The sequence below is a fragment of the Delphinapterus leucas genome, chromosome 15, assembly GCF_059928025.1.
Source record: "Delphinapterus leucas isolate spDelLeu-1000000601 "Yukka" chromosome 15, BTC_Dleu_Yukka2, whole genome shotgun sequence".
Taxonomy (NCBI): domain Eukaryota; kingdom Metazoa; phylum Chordata; class Mammalia; order Artiodactyla; family Monodontidae; genus Delphinapterus; species Delphinapterus leucas.
In genome coordinates, this window is record NC_143143.1 from 44,982,672 (window position 1) to 44,998,465 (window position 15,794).

A 15,794-nucleotide genomic window follows, 5' to 3' on the forward strand; every position below is an offset into this window, starting at 1 on the left:
AAGATCTCATCTGGTAGGTTCCAGTCATTTTCATCGATGGTTGTCTGCAGATAGCTGTGATTTTTGTGTGCTCGTGAGAGGAGGTGAGCTTAGGGTCTTTGTGCTCCGCCATCTTGGCCGCCCTCCTAAATCACCTGGGAATCTTGTTAAAGTGAAGCTTTTGATTCAGTATGTCCGGGAAGTAACTTGAAATGCTGTGTGTCTAACAAGTTCTCAGATGATGCCTATGCTTCTGATCTGGCAACTACACTCTGAGTAGAAAGAATCCAGGTTAGTGTTTTTCAACCTTGTTTGCACATTGGAATTCCCTGGGAAGCTTTAAAAGTACTGCTACCTGTGTCCCATGCCCAGAGACTTGGATTTAATTGGGTTGGGATGTTTGAAAACTTCCCAGGTGATTCTAATGTTTGTCCAACTGGTGCAGAACAATGGTTCTGAAAGCCCAGTGTGCACCAGACTCCCCTGGAGGACTTGTTAAAACATATATTGCTGGGCCCAACACCAGAATGTCTGATTCAGTATATCTGGGGTAGGGCCTGAGAATATGCATTTCTAAAAAACTTCCCAGGTGTTGCTGATGTTGTTGGTCTGGATTAACATACATTAAGAACACCTAGTCTAACAGACGTAGAGAACAAACATATGGACACCAAGGGGGGAAAGCAGCAGGGGTGTGGGGATGGTGGTGTGATGAATTGGGAGATTGGGATTGACATGTATACACTGATGTGTATAAAATGGATGACTAACAAGAACATGCTGTATTAAAAAAAATAGAGGACTTCCCTGGTGGCGCAGTGGTTGAGAGTCTGCCTGCCGATGCAGGGGATACGGGTTCGTGTCCCGGTCTGGGAAGATCCCACAAGCCGCGGAGCGGCTGGGCTTGTGAGCCATGGCCGCTGAGCCTGAGCGTCTGGAGCCTGTGCTCCGCAACGGGAGAGGCCACAACAGTGAGAGGCCCGCGTACCATAAAAAAAAAAAAAAAAAGAAAGAAAGAAAAAGAAAAATCCTATTTATTAGGTTTATAGACGTGTGCAATTAAAAAAAGAAACACGGGCTTCCCTGGTGGTGCAGTGGTTAGGAATCCGCCTGCCAATGCAGGGGACACGGGCTCAAGCCCTGGTCCGGGAAGATCCCACATGCCGCGGAGAGACTGAGCCCGTGCCCCACAACTACTGAGCCTGTGCTCCAGAGCCCACGTGCCACAACTACTGAAGCCCACACGCCTGGAGCCCAAGCTCCGCAACGAGAAGCCACTGCAATGAGAGGCTCACCCACCACAACGAAGAGTAGCCCCCCCCCCACACAAGTAGAGAAAGCCCGTGCAACGAAGACCCAATGCAGCCAAAAAAGAAAAAAAAAAACACTACTGTTACCTTGAAAAAAAAAATGGTACCTATGGTAAAACAGAAAAATGTGTTTTCGAGATATCACATAGATTCATTTTTTTCTTTCCTGTTTTTCAGCTTCTACAACTATCTTATTTAAGCCACTGTATTAATATGTAAAATATGCCACTGCCAAAAAAAAAAAAAGAAACACTAGTCTACAAGCAAGGCAGTCATGTAAATAGAAGATTGCAGTAAAATGTGAGAAGTTCAACAATAGAACCATGTACAGCAGTAGCAAGAGAGAGAAACCTGGTTCGGAAAGGGCTTCCTGGAGGAGGTGATGTCTGAGTTGGGATCAGAAGGACAGAGAGGATGGGAAGAAGGGGGTGAAAGAAACAATTTTAGCCAGAGAGAGCATGTGTAAAGATACACTGAGATGAAAGGGCAGGGTGCATTTGGGGGACCCCATGAAGTTTGAGATTGTGAGAATATATAAACTCAGAACAAGGTAGTTAATATAGGATGCAAGGTTTGATCAGTCAGCTGGGACTAGGGCATGAGGGGCATTCCATGCTATTCTTAGACTTTATTCTCAAAGCAATCGAAGGGGTAAGATCAACTTGATGGTGATGGGGGTGGGCCTCAGAAACAATAGATGCATATAGAAGCAATTGGAACAATTCTTGGTAGAGACACTGAGGACGTAAACTGGGTAGTGGGAGCCCATGAGAATGCAGAGGAAGGTCGTAAACCTGAGATGTCGAGGGAATTAGGTTGATGGCATCACCTACTTGATGTTAGTATTGGGGTCAGGGGATGTTGGCTCAATTGACCAAATTTATGGTGGCACCAGATAAACAAGGAGAAAGGTATTTAAGGCTGGCATGGAGACGGAGCTAGAGGAAGAGATAAAGATTTGTATATATTGGGGATATATGGTAGGCAATTAGACTTACAGCTTTATAGGTCAGAAGGGGAGAGTCCAAGCAGATGGTAATTTAAATAATGGGAGTGATCAGCTTGTGCAGAGAGGGTGTACAGAGTGAAAAGAAGACCTGGGGAGTAGTTAAAGCCATGTTCCGAATACTATTGTTGCCTGAAAAATACACCCAAGCCTTCAGGCTTAAAGGGACAATGGTTGTTTATTTTGCTCATGAGTCTGCCACGTGGGCAGGGCTCAGTGGGGACAGTTTATTTCTACTCCACGTATTTTCAGATGGGGCAACCTGACTGGAAGGAGAGGAACCACTTCCTAGATGGAACTAGGATTTATTTATTAAAAAAAATTTTTTTTTTATGTTGGAGTATAGCTGATTTACAGTGTTGTGTTAATTTCAGGTATACAGCAAAGTGATTCCGTTATACATATACATATATGTATTCTCTTTCAGGTCCTTTTCCCATTTAGGTTATTACCGAATATTGAGTAGAGTTCCCTGCGCTATACAGTAGGTGCTTGTTGATGATCTATTTTATATATACTAGTGTGTGTATGTTAATCCCAAACTCCTAATTTATCCCTCCCACCGCCCACCCTCCCCCTCGACCTTTCCCCTTTGGTAACCATAAGTTTGTTTTTTAAGTCTGTGAGTCTGTTTCTGTTCTGTAAATAAGTTCATTTGTATCATTTTTTTAAGGTTCCGTATATTAGTGATATATATTTGTCTTTGGCTTACTTCACTTAGTATGATAATCTCTAGGTCCATCCATGTTGCTGCAAATGGCATTATTTCAGTCTTTTTTATGGTTGAATAATATTCCATTGTATGTATATGTGTGTGTATGTATGTGTGTGTGTGTATATCTATCAATCTATCTCACATCTCCTTTATCCATTCCTCTGTCGCTGGCCATCTAGGTTGCTTCCATGTCCTGGCTATTGTAAATAGTTCTGCTATGAACACCGGGGTACGTGTATCTTTTTGAATTATGGTTTTCTCGATTTATGCCCAGGAGGGGGTTGCTGGATCATATGGTAGCTCTATCTTTAGTTTTTTAAGGAACCTCCGTACTGTTCTCCATAGTGGCTGCACCAATTTACATTCCCACCAACAGTGTAGGAGGGTTGATCTGGGGTGTTTTTAAAGTACAGCTCGCTTCTGTGGCTGGCGAGTTGCTGTGGGCCGTCAGCTGGGAGCTCAGCTGGGGCTGTTGGTGCTCAATTCCTCTTCACCTGGGGCTCTCTGTGGATGCTTGGTCTTCTCCCCAGTAGGGTGGCTGGTTTCCAAGATGGAACACCCCAAAAGAACCAGAGGAAATTACCGCCTTTCATGACCTAACCCCAGAAGTCACAGCCTCACTTCCTTGGTGGTCGCAAGGCCAGCCCACGCTAAGGGGGATGAATGCAGGCCCCGCCTCTCAATGGGAGGAGAGTTGAAGTCACACAATAAGAAGAGCTGGCAGATGGGAGTTATTATTTGGCCTTCTTTGGAGCATAGATCTGCCACATGCTCTGCTTTTGGGGGGAAGCCCGAGGAGAAGAGTAGCCCAGGTGCCCTGGCTGTGAATCTGGTACTCCTTCCTCTCTGCTGTGCAGGCTCCTGCAAAGGTGATCTGTAGGGCAGCAGCCGCATCACCAGCTGGAACTGCAGAATCCCAGCCCAGCCTCAGGGCCTGTCGTCTAATAAGATGCCCAGGAGATGCACGTGCACTGTAGATTTAAGAAATCTCTCTCTCGGGCTTCCCAGGTGGCGCAGTGGTTGGGAGTCCGCCTGCCGATGCGGGGGACACGGGTTCGTGCCCCGGTCTGGGAGGATCCCACATGCCGCAGGGCGGCTGGGCCCGTGAGCCATGGCCGCTGGGCCTGCGCGTCCGGAGCCTGTGCTCCGCAGTGGAAGAGGCCGCAGCAGTGAGAGTCCCGCGTACCGCGAAAAAAAAAAAGAAAGAAAGAAATCTCTCTCTCTGTACCACGCTGGCTCTCTCTGGCTCTGACGCCCAGGGCCTCATCCCAGTTCCCAAGTGCCGCGTGAGTTCCTTATCACGCCTCTTTCCAAGCCTCCTACACACGATGTGTCAGAACTGCAGTCCATGGAGATGCCTCGGGGGCAGGCGCAAGGCTTTCTGGGGTGGTGTGTGCTCGCTTCCTCTCATGCTAATCCCTGGCAGGGCTTTCAGAGAGAGCATTTTTCTAGGACATGGCAGACATCCTCCGACAACAGGCTAGGCCCAGCTGACTGGCAGATGGGCACTTGGAGAGAGAGGGCTGCTCAGTTCATTACTTTCCTGCGTCACAGCACCGCCGGACTTGCGGGAAACAGGACGAGCTCGAAGCCCCTTTGGGAGCTCCATTAACTCTACAGACTGGGACACGGGCCCTTAGGCCTTCTGCTTCTGGCAACAGATTAAAAACTAGCTTCTGTTGTCATTTGTCAGGATCCTCTACGTGCAAGGGACACGGAGATGGCTCTTTTGGGGAAAAAAAAAAACCCATAGCCCTTCGGCATGCTGATATATGAAGGTCAATTGTCAATTATGTCCTCATGGCCTAAAGATGGATGCCACTCAGTTCAGTGTCTCAGCGTCTGTGGTCGTTGGCTCATCAAAGATTTGCGAGCTCTGATGCTGTGCCAGGTGCCGGGGATGCAGCAGGGAATAGGCCCCCTCCCTGCACGGGGCAGGGAGATATGAAAGCAAAAAAGCCACATGTTTGGGTTATGAGTCAGGTTGATGGCATTCAGCCTTGCCAGCCTAGTCCAAGTCACACTTCTTCACACTCAGGGTCATGGCCCCCAGGCTCTGCAGTTGTGCTGTTGCAAGGGACGAGGCCGGCAGACACTGGGGTTACTGTGTTTTGGCCTCTGAAGTGAGGGCCTGCGTGGCCAGCCCTTCCCACCGCGTCATGACTGAAGCTGAGCACCTGCAGAGGGGACAGTTCCCTTGTTGGCCTGAGGCTAGGGCTTGCTGCCACCAACCCACAATTCACATTCCTGCAGCATCTGGTGCCTTTCAAAGTCCCTATATACGGGCAAAATGCCCCTGGAATGCCTGAATAACCCTCAACGCCAAGGACAGTTTTATGGACAAAAGAGTTGGTGCTCCAAGACTCAGGCTAGCCATCTGCGTTCCCACGGCTGGTCACCCCTCAGCACAGTCACCTCATGCCTGCTTCTCCAACTTCAATGTGCTCCGGTCATTTGGGGACCTTGTTAAAAACAAACTCTGTTGAGAGGGGCTTCTGGGGTGGGGTCGCAGATTTGGCATTTGTAACAAGCTCCCATGGATGCCGAATCCCCTGACCCAAGGACCATACTTTGACTAACAAAGGTCTAGAACAGGGACTGCAAACTACTGTTGTAAATCAAGTTCATTTATTTCATTTATCAAAGCCACACGCGCTGATTCACCTCCGGACTATGGCCGCATTCAGGCCTCAACGGCAGAGCTGAGTAGTAGGGTCAGAGACCACCTGGGTCACAGAGCCCCAAATCTACCTTTACGGAAAAGGTTTGCAGAACAGCCCCCCCCACCCCCCGCCCCGTCCCCCGCCTCCCCCACCCCCGCCCTGCCCCAACCTGATACTCAATCAAGTCCTCTATTCAGATCACCTGGAAAATACCAAACACACTGAACCTGGGCCCCATCCCCAGCGAGTCTGGTTTAGTTGCTCTAGGGCTCAGCATGGGCATTGCCATGTCTAAAGGCTCCCAGGTGGTGCATATGGGCTGCAGGCCTCCGTGGGTTAATTGAAGCACCATTCGGTGCCCTTGCCTCCCTCCTTCCTTTGCCTCCACCCCCGTTTGGCCACATGACTTTCATTTTTAGAGCCGGAGTTTGCAGCTGCTTTGGGAACAGATTTTGATAAGAAACTTAGGATGCACAGCTGAGTACCGTGGTTCCCCTGCCCCCAGCATATTTATATGCAAATAACCAAGAGCCTTGTTTCTGAGGCTGCTTCTAAAACTGAATCCGAATCTAGAGGTCTTTTTATGTTGCTTAACCTTCTGATTTTTCCCTTTGCTTTTCTGGGCACATTCCTAATCAGTGTCTTTCGTTTCCCCTCTTGCAGCCTCCAGCCCACGGGCAGTCTTTTGGTGCCTCCTTATTAATCTAAGCAGATTAAGCCTCATTTTCTTATAGCTGCGTTTGCTGGCAGAGGTTGGTATTTAGTGTTTGCCGGTTTCCATAGGAAAGGCTCGTCCTTCTGTGTAGCAATAAAATAAATTGTTTGAAAAAGGAACATCCCCAAATCTGAGAGTGGAGGTAACTACTTGTCTGAAGTTGGAGATTACCTTGAGAATGCCACCTGATCTCCTTTCTTTCCCCAAGGGGCAGTGAGGGTTTTTGGAACTATAATTGCTTTTCTTAGTGTGGATCTCTTCCAGGAGGAAGACACAAATTCTTCTAGAGAAACATCTTTCTGTTACTGAACTGAACTTGGATCCACAGCAAAGCCAACCTATTGACCCTGGGTTGTGGTGAGGGAAAATACAGCCTTTATTGCAAGAAACCAAGCAAGGAGTATGGGCAGCTGATGCTCAAAGACCCGAACTTCCCAATGGCTTTCAGAGAGGGTCACAGGGTGTGTGATCAGCTTGTGCTCAATTCTCTGATTGGTTGATGGTGAGGTCACAGGGTGGTGTTTCGGGAACCTCCATCAGCAGCCTTCTGGTCCCTTCCAGTTTGGGGTCTACATGCTGGTGGTCAGCCTGCAGTTAACGTCTTCCACCTGGTTGTGTGGGGAGGGTGAGTTTAGTATCTGCAAAACAACTCAAGGATATGGCTCAGGGTATTATCTATAGCCCTTGAGGAGGAGCTAAATGTCCTTGACTTTGTTTTATGGCTCAACTATTATTATTTTATTTTGCTTAACCGTCTTCCATAGTTCCTGCATTTTCTCTCTTCTCTGATGGAATTTGCTCTTTGGAACTTGGGGGAAAGCCTAGAAGACTAAAACTTTTCTGCAAACAAGAGGCAGGGGACATGGCAGGGTCTGTCCCTGGGAAGGCCCTGCAGGGTCCTGCTCAGTTTCGTTTCAGTCTCAAAGGTGCTTCTCTTGTGACTGCATGATTACATCCCCCTTATTCCAGCCTTATCTCTGATTCTACCCCGAAGAGGTTCCTTTGAGTCTAAGGTGGCAAACAGATGCTCTGGGAGGAGCTGACACAACCTCAGAAGGAAGGGGCCTTTTTGTGCCCTTTGGACAGAAGAAAACTTTAAGGCAAAACCCCCTAATGACTTTTAAAATCCAAGGTGTGATTCTCAAACCAGGTTGCACTTTAGAGTCATCTAGGGAGCTTTTAAAATTGACTGTAGCCAGTCCCCAGTCCCCAAGATGTTGATGTATTGGTCTGGGGTGTGGCCTGGGCAATGGCCTGGGTAATTTTTTCACATTTTATTTTGAAATAATTTAGACATTCATAAAAGATGCAGGGCTTCCCTGGTGGCGCAGTGGTTGAGAGTCTGCCTGCTGATGCAGGGGACACGGGTTCGTGCCCTGGTCCGGGAAGATCCCACATGCTGCGGAGCAGCTGGGCCCGTGAGCCATGGCCGCTGAGCCTGCGCATCTGGAGCCTGTGCTCCGCAACGGGAGAGGCCACAACAGTGAGAGGCCCGCGTACCGCAAAAAAAAAAAAAAAAAAAAAGCTTAGTGTCCTATAGTTCTATAATCTGGGATAGTTCTTCCATCTTAGTCTTGACCCTAACACCTTGGAAGCATACTGGCCAGTTATTTGGAAGAATGTCCCTTAATTTGGTTTTGAGCAAGGCATGTTGAAAATCTCCCTGGATGATTCTAATGTGCAACTAAGATTGACAAGATCATTATACTCAGTGAATCGCCCCTTGGGATCATGAGAAAACCATGGGGGTAAGGACTGGAGAAGAGAATAAAGGCCAACAGGACCTGGATCTGTCTTTAGTTCGGTCTCTACCCAGACCTTTCTCCTGGACCTCTGATCTTTATTCTCTTTTCTCTTTTTCTTCTTTATATGCAGGTCCCAAATCAAAGGCTTCACTTGGTATCAGCCCAACTCCCTCATGCTGTTTTGACACAGATCCACTTTCAAAGTTGGATCATGTCCCTCCTTTGCTTAAAATCCTGCGAATGTCAACCCATCTTCCTTCCTGGCCATTCGTGATGGGACCTGGCCTTCCCCCCAACTCCATCTCTTCCCTCGCCCTCTTCCACTCGCTCACAATGGCAGTTCTCCCGGCTTTTGCCTTTACTGTTCCCTCTACCAGATTGGTGCTCTTCCTTCGGATGCGCACACGGCTGGCATCGTCATTTCTTTCAGGTCTTTACTCTCTGATCCTGCCCACTTTGCCCCCATGGTCTTCACATCTCCCTCCCCTGCTCCCCATGGAGAGGATCTTTGGCTGTTTTGTTCACCCCTGTTTCTCCAGAACCGCGAGAAGTGGCCGATATGTAGCAGGGGCTCAATATGTATTTGTTGAGTAAATGAATGAATTAGTGGATAAAGAACTTAAAAAAATAACTTGACAGAGAGGAGATTCCATTTATAACACTGAGTGCTTTATTTTAACATCTCTCTTTTATTTGACCAGCTGCCCAGATTCCCCTTGTGCAGATTGGGCCTCCCTTTTCTGCAACTTCCATTTTTCCAGTTCACCTGTCTCTTCTGCACAAGGAAAGATGGCCCCTGAGATGAGTCAGCCAATAATTGCCTCCAGCAGGAGTGGGGAGCAGATTGTCAAATACACACACTTTCTTTTTTTTATCCTTATCACAGTTAGAAGCTGTAAAGAAAGTCTGGGTACCTGATGTGACCCTGGAAAATCTTACTGCAGTGGCGTCTCAAAGTTAGATTTCTCTGCTGGTGTCTCAGAGGAAGGAAGGAAACCAGATACCCTCTTTTTATAAAATACATAACCACCATTATTTCTGTATGCCAGGCAGTGTGTGTGTGTGTGTGTGTGTGTGTGTGTAAAATTTACCTTTACTAAAATCCTAAGTGGTAAATAATTGTTATTTTTTAGATATGACAACTGAAGCCTAGAAAGGTTGTCATCGTGTAAACAACAGGACTGAGATTTAAAACTAGGTGTTTTGATGCTCCAGCCAGTGCTCTTAATTATCTCCAATATTTCGATAGCTGCCTATAATTAACATAAATAGGAAGAAGGTGGCACCTTGCAGGCAATGCCGGCTTTGGGGTTGCTTTAGGAACTGGAAGAACACAGATAATCTGACTTTAGAAACTGAGAATTAGCTGCATAGCTTAATCACCCTCCAGGTCTGTTTAATCTTCCTCACCTTCCCAGGAACACACCTGCCAATCACTTCTGTGTCATGCAGGATGGTGGTTCTCAAAACGTGGTTCCTGGGGCAGCAGTACCTGGGAGTTGATACAAGTGCAAAATCTGCCTTTCCACTCCTGACCTTATTGAATGAGAAACTCTGAGGTCAGGGTCCAGGAATCCACGATTTGTTAAGCCTCTGGGTGATTCTGATGCCCACTCAAGTTTCAGAATTCCTAGCACAGTGGTTAGAAGAGTAATCTCTGGCTCCAGACTTCCTGTGTTCAAATCAAAACCCTACTGCTTACTGGCTCATCAGCTCTGTGGAAAAGATTGTCTCTTGGTGCCTCAGATGGCTTATCTATGAAGTGGGGATAATAAGTGTCTATCACATTGTTGTCAAGATTAAATGAGTGAACGTATACAAAGTGATCTGAACAATGAATAACATTGACATTAGCTATATTTATCATACTCTTTCCATATTTATCATACTTTCTGTTGGAAAAAAAAAGAAAAAAATCCCCCCCCCCCCGCTCCCCTACCCTGCAGCTGGCCTGGATCCTTTAAAGAGGACCCAGCAGCTCTGATGCTATTGTGTTGTCTGGCAGAGTAGGCTGCTAATGAGTTTTGGTTGGGCTGGATAATGCCAACACCCGGCGTCAAGTGAGGAAACCAAAAGCTGGGAAATTGCGTTTCAGTTTATTTCAGGAAGAACTCAGACCCAGACAGTGGCAGCAGAAGCATTTGCTAACCGAATGCTGTATTCCTGTGTCTCTGAACTCTGTAGAGTCCTGTGCACCAGCTCGGTTGAGCCCTTAAGCACTTGTTTGCAAAATGAGTGATGATTACTCAAGACACGGTGATATTTACCTAGCTTTTGCCTCCCAACTCACTATGCAGAAACCCAATGACTCAGATGAGATGGAGGGGACTGAATGTCAAGGCAGGCAGGAAAAGGCTTCGGAGCAGAATATTTGGAAACTGATTGTTATTCAGAGCACAGCCCAGCCTTGTCAGGAGGTCAGCAATGGACAGGAGTCTTCTTCTCTGGAACATTTCAGGAAGCTGCATTTATAACAGATGCCCTCTCCCCTTACTGTCTGAACTAAGCGTGGGATGACTAACCTGGCTGGCTCATCCATTTTTCTGGGGATGTTGAGAGAGAGGGGAACTGAAAAAGCGGGCATCTATAGGAGGGAAATGTGACAAAGCTATTTAGAGGTTTATCTGAAACACTAAACAATGAGGAATAGCCAAGAACATTTGAAAATGAAGACAGTGGAGGCATTGAATTTGCCTTAATAGACATCAGCACCTATTGTAAACTACATTAAGAGTAACAAAGTGGCACTAGAGAAACCAAAGGAGGATGTAGCCTAGAAAATAGGTTTTTGTATAAACATAAAATAAGTGTGTTTTAAAGAAATAAACTCAAGACAATGGGATCCAGATGTATTATTTAATAATTGGTGCTAGGGATATTTTTAAAGTTAGTTACTTCCTACCAACTAACAAATACCAAAATAAATTCAAGGCACGTTAAAGATGTAGATGTAAAAACAGATATCTAAAAAAAAAAAAAGAGAAAATATAGGTTAACATTTGGAACAATTCCCTATCTCTAGGCAGGGAAAGATGTTTGCATTTCAAAAGCTGTCCATTTTCAGACCTAGAAAAATCAGACATACACACTTCCCCTGGACTGGGTCTTCTTTTGATTTGAACAAGTGATAGAGGTCAGTCAAAGCCTTATTCTATTACATCCTTACGTTTCTAACCAAGACAGTGCAGAACAACATTCTGGTTTTTCCCCATCACATGGTTAAGTCCTCTTCCCAACGTGGGATTGCTTTGATCATCTAAAATGTCCAGACCTCACGCTCTCCCTAAGCCAGTGTGGCTTGTTTGCTCTTGGGGAGTGGAAGCAGAGGGCAGCACGTGGCTATGTTTCAAAGGAGGAACATAGCAACAGAAGCAAAGCTAGGTAATCGTCAAACACGTTTCATTTTCCTCCTGGGTACTTAGCCAACCGACATTTTTCCAGGAGTTAGAGTGGGGCCAGGTGACTGATTTGTGGCCAGTGAAACATGGGCAGCAGTTGTGCAAGCTCTCCTGCGCTTGGCTCATCACAATCTCCATTCCCTCTTCTTGTTCCATGGTGACCTTGGAGAAAACATGCTGAAGGTGACAGCACCACAGGGTGGAAGAAGCAAGGGGCCCCTGTCACTGCCTGTAGGAGAGCTGCCCAGCTTACAAGTGAGAAGTCAACCTTCATTGTGTTCAACCATTGAGATAGTGCTGTTTTCTCAGAGTAGTCTAGCCAGTCTCACCTACTGTGGCTCCTGCCATCACCCACCCTTGGATAAAAAGATGGACCATGGTAACATCAAAACACAATCCTTGCTTTGTTTGAGGCAGGATGAATGAACAGACCCATTTCTTCTTCCTCCTCTTTTTTGCATTAAATAGGCAGTGGGCATACTTTCTGAACCAAAGAGAGTTCTCACAATAATTTTCAAACACTTTTAGCTCTCCCATTGTTCTGATACCTGTCTTCTGTGACAGGATGCAGAGCCATTAACTTGCTTAAGAGCGACAGTTTAATTTCAACTATTCTCTATATTTTTCTACAAAAGAAAAAAAAGAAAAGAAAAAAATAACCCAGTCAGGTGGTCACCAGTCTCATAACAGGGAACTTGCCAAGGTTTTCCCAGAACAAAGTATTGAGCATAATTCCTTCATTTGTTCAACAAATATTTAATGAGCACCTATTATGTGCCAAGTACTGCTTTGGTGCTTGGGGTTCTTCAGTGAGCAAAAAAAATCCCTGCTCTCGTTGAGCATCTTTTCCTGTCTTTTCCTCATGGAGCCAGAGGAGCTTTTCAGTAGTTCTTTGTTTAATAAATAAGTAGATTATATGGTTTATTAGAAAGTGTTACATGTCATGGGAAAGGGGGAAAAATAGAGCCTGTGAAGAGGGCCAGAGCTCTTTATAGCATTTGAGAGGGGATCATGATAAGCATCACTGGGGAAGCTTTGAAAAGATTCCAGGGAGGTGAGCAAAGTAGCCATATGTATATCCAGAGGAAGAAAATTCTAGAAGGACTAGGATAGAGCTTTAGGTGAGGAACATGGCTGGTATACTTGAGGGGGTCAGTGTGCCTGGAATAGTGAAGCCCATGAGGGACAGTAGGAGGAGATGTTTGCAGAGGTAATGGGGTGGGGTGCATGTGACATCATATGAGACACTCAGGACATCTTAAGAATTTTATTCTTCAATCTGGGAGAATCAGAGAGCCATTCAGCTACAAGACCCAGAAACCTAACTTAAAATTGCTTAAAAAGGGCATTTATTGGCTCACATAACTGAGCCAGGAGAAAAGCTACCCAAATCTCCAGGTTTACATGTTCACTGTGACTCGTGAATTTCTCTTTCCCAGTTACCACGTATGGTCTTAGGGAAGACACTGATTGGTCCAGTTTGGGTCACATGGCCTCTCTAAACCAATCACTGAGGACAGGGATATAAAGTCCTATGATTGACCAGTCGGATCTATGCCCGTCCCTTCTAGAGAGTAGGGTTGGAAGGTCAACTTCAGAAAATGCATAAAAGGAGTTTTCTACCAAGCTGAAATGCTTCATCACCCAAAGAAACAGGAATGGATGCTCAGGAGGCAAAAATAATAAATGTCAACTACAAAAGTGATGAAAGCCAGTACAAAGGGAAAGAGAGATTTGACTGCATCAAGATTTGACTGCATCAAAAAATCTCATCAAAAGAGATTTGACTGCATCATAAGAAGTCTGAATGTCAGAAAATGTCACGATCAAATTATAAAACAAAGCACAAGTAAAAAGTTATATGGAGGAAACATGACAAAGGATAATACTCTCAATAGGTAAACAGTTCACAAATATCTATTAAAATCAAAATCCCAATTGACAGATAACCAAGTAACATGAACAGATGAATTCCCCATCAGGAAATACAAATAGCTGACAGGAATCGGTCCAACCTTATTAGTAAGTGAAGAAGTGTTAGTTAAAATAATAATGACAAACCATTTTTCACACTGACATTTTTTAGAGACAGTGTTTGTACCACCCTCAAGGTCACTGAGGGTTCTACAAAATGGAAATTCTCGTTTTCTAATTGCTAGCAGTACAGCTTTGCAAAGTAATTTGGTGATAAGTATCGAGTGTTTCTGAACCCTGGCAGTCCTCTTCTGGAAATATACCCTGATGAAGACAAAAATTTGTGATGAAAAGTATTCAGTGTAGTTGCATTTAAAATAGGAAAAACCATCAAGTAACCTAAGTGTCATAGAATAGAGAAGTGATCATATAAACTTAAGTGAAAAGATGAAATGTTTTTAAATGACTTTGGAAAATCCTTGATTGAAAAGAATGTGCTTGTGACACAACCAAGTGAAATTACAGTGTATACAAAGCATATACCATTTGATTCTACTATGAAAAAACTATGAAATTAAAGCATATTGAGAATATTACCTGGGATCATTCCTAGGCTTTTGACAGTTTGTACATATTATTTTGGTGGATAGACACACAGAATTAGATACACACATAGATACTTAGCTTGGGGGCTTTTTGATATCTTTTCTCATATCTGCTATGAATTTGTTTTATGTGGGTTTTCTGCTTCATGTTGCATTTTTACCTTGAAAAATATCCGTTATCTTTGACTTGTTGGTTATATTGTTTATGCATAAAATTTAATTTAACTGTACTTACATTTTTTATGTTGCTATCCTTTTGAAGTTATTCACGATACTTTCTGAAGATCTATCTATTTAAATGGATCTTCAAAGAACCAATAGATTTATTTTAACATTTTATTGTTTAAAAATTTTCTGTTTTATATATGTGTATATATATATGTGTATATATATCCTCATTTTCTTTGGATATTCTTTTTTCTCTGAAATCTAAATTTGAATGCTTTTGTAGTGTTTTCTCTCTTTTTTCCATTTTAAAAAATTAGAGCATTTAAGACTGAATTTTCCTCTAAGTACAGATTTAGCTTTATCCTACATTTTTATAGTTAGTGTTCTTTTTGTTATTTTCTAAATAGTCCATCATTAGTTTAGTCCATCTAAATAGTCCATCATTTTATTCTTGATATCCTCCTTGACAAAGTCTTTATTTAGGAAGTTGCTTTTTATTTTTTTATTTTAATTTTTTAGCAAGTCTTTAAAAAATTTTTTTATTTTATATTGGAGTATAGTTGATTAACAAGGTTGTGTTAGTTTCAGGTGTACAGCAAAGTGATTCAGTTATACATATACATGTATCTATTCTTTTACAAATTCTTTCCCATTTAGGTTATTACAGAGTATTGAGCAGAGTTCCCTGGGCTATTCAGTAGGTCCTTGTTGGTTATCTATTTTAAAAATCAGTCTCCCAATCTATCACTCTGCCCTACCCTTCCCCCCCGTAACCATAAGTTCGTCCTCTAAGTCTGTGAGTCTGTTTCGTAAATAAGTTCATTTGTATTTTTTTTTTAGATTCCGCATATATGTGATATCATATAATATTTGTCTTTTTTTTCTGACTTCACTTAGTATCATAATCTCTAGGTCCCTCCATGTTGCTGCAAATGGCATTATTTCATTCTTTTTATGGCTGAGAATATTCCATGTTTATATATACCACATCTTCTTTATCCATTCATCTGTCAGTGGACACTTAGGTTGCTTCCATGTCTTGGCTATTGTAAATAGTGCTGCAATGAACATTGGGGTGCATGTATTATTCTGAACCATGTTTTTCTCTGGGTATATTCCCAGGAGTGGGATTGCTGGATCATATGGTAGCTCTAGTTTTAGTTTCTTAAACCTCCATACTGTTCTCTATAGTGGCTGTACCAATTTATATTCCCACCAACAGTGTAGGAGAGTTCCCTTTTCTCCACACCCTCTCCAGCATTTATTGTTTGTAGACTTTTTGATGATGGCCTCTCTGACTGGTGTGAAGCAATATCTCATTGTAGTTTTGATTTGCATTTCTCTAATAATTAGCGATGTTGAGCATCTTTTCATGTGCCCATTGGCCATCTGTATGTTTTCTTTGGAGAAATGTCTATTTAGGTCTTCTGCCCATTTTTTGATTGGGTTGTTTGTGTTTTTTTTGTTTTTGTTTTTGATATTGAGCCACAGAAGATGTTTGTAAATTTTGGAGATTAATCCCTTGTCAGTTGCATCATTTGCAAATATTTCTCCCATTCTGTGGGTTGTCTTTTCG

General features: G+C 43.9%; 1 long non-coding RNA gene across 5 annotated transcripts in view; it reads left to right on the forward strand.

The window, feature by feature from the left end:
• The window catches only part of LOC149747449 (uncharacterized), a 56,660-nt gene that overhangs the window by 1,017 nt on the left and 39,849 nt on the right, over positions 1–15,794 (forward strand). For 4 of the 5 annotated variants that reach the window (XR_016387695.1, XR_016387694.1, XR_016387698.1 and 1 more), the window contains exon 2: positions 1–15,794. This exon is cut by the window's right edge. This is a non-coding gene — a long non-coding RNA (uncharacterized LOC149747449). The other variant, XR_016387696.1, reaches the window with a different exon arrangement.